Raw genomic sequence first — 1,547 nt, forward strand, 5'->3', positions numbered from 1 at the left:
AAAGATGTGGTATTTTTACACAATGGAGTATTATTCAGCTATTAAGAATGATAAACTCGAAGCCTTTATATTGAAGTGGATGCCACTTGAAGATATACTCGTAAGTGAAATAAACCAGACACACATGTGTAAATATCATATAGTTTCCCTAGTATAAGAACTCAAAAGAAGAAATACAAATAGAAAGGTATAATGCAATTAAAAGGAAAGCAGGATCTCGAGGACTAACTAATCAAGGGAGGGAAAGGAGAAGAGCTAGGAAACATGACAATGTCAGGCCATACCGTTATATGTAGAAGATGGGCAAGGCAATGGTCCTGAGTATCTCCAGAAGATTTTTGAATCTAGCAGTTACTTGGAAAGGTTCTCACCCCGACTAACTATATATATACTGATACCTGTGAACTAAGCAACTGCACTTCAGATGGTAATCTCTATTAGTAATTTCATGTTTGGAGTGCCTGTCACTCTAGTCTTCTGAATACAGGCTGCTTGTGATGACATGCCAGTTGCTGCTGTGCTGTCTCTCTGGTAGATGAATGTTCAAAAAGAAGGGGGTGGTGAATGAAGGCAAGATACAGGAAAAGGAATGTTCTGGGACTGTCCTTCTTCAAGGTTGTATATGGTTAGATTTCTGGAATTATGTGTAAGCATAAGAATTATATAATTCTTTATGCCTATTTTTTAAAGTATATTCTAATTTTTAAATTTTTTTATCATATTCTGTGGGGACTTAAAATTCAACATATCAATACTTGATGAAAAATACCTGTTCCATGTTAAGCCTAAGATGTTTGATATGCAGACAGATAGTGAAGTTAAGCTTAACAGTCTAGGTAGTATGGTAATAACAATAAGCTTGTCTTCTTGATGGTTAACAACCTAAGTTTGCAGACCAAAATTAGAGAAAAAGGAGGGCTGCAAGGAAAGCCAACATTTTGGCCCTAGCCTTCCAAGATCAGTTAAGACTCAGGACATATGAGAGCTTGTACTATAACGTCATGTAACTCATTAGTGTCCCAAATTTTCTGATCAAGGAGATTATGGGGCCAAAGAGGAAAGTCATCGGTGATGTACAGTGTCCCCAAGGAGAGTCACATGGAGAGAAAACATTCTCTCAGGTTTTCTCAGAGAGCACATTGGCCAAGCAATGGCCGTGACTCATCCACATGGCTGACACTTACAAAGGTTCTACAATCTGAGGTACAGGATCTCAGGATAAATCCTGAGGGGATTTCACTGACCTTATCAGATCCAAAAGCTACAACTCTTGTGGCATAGGTCCTGCTTTACCTTGGTCTTAACCATCCAGCAGAGAAGTATAAAAATGAAGTATAAGAAGTAAAGCCATGCTGTTATGTTGAACTGCAGGGGACTCAGGTCAAGATTTTCTGACATTGTCAGTCAAGCGGAAGACCCAATACTATCATAGGCTATTGGACTCTTTTAGAATATTTTGCTGAGTTTACACACCTATAATATTCAAATAACGGAACTTAACAAAAAAGCGGACATACAGACGAATATCCATTTTGTATCTGTGTTTT

This window comes from Octodon degus, unplaced genomic scaffold, assembly GCF_000260255.1.
Source record: "Octodon degus isolate 3935 unplaced genomic scaffold, OctDeg1.0 scaffold00117, whole genome shotgun sequence".
Classification (NCBI taxonomy): domain Eukaryota; kingdom Metazoa; phylum Chordata; class Mammalia; order Rodentia; family Octodontidae; genus Octodon; species Octodon degus.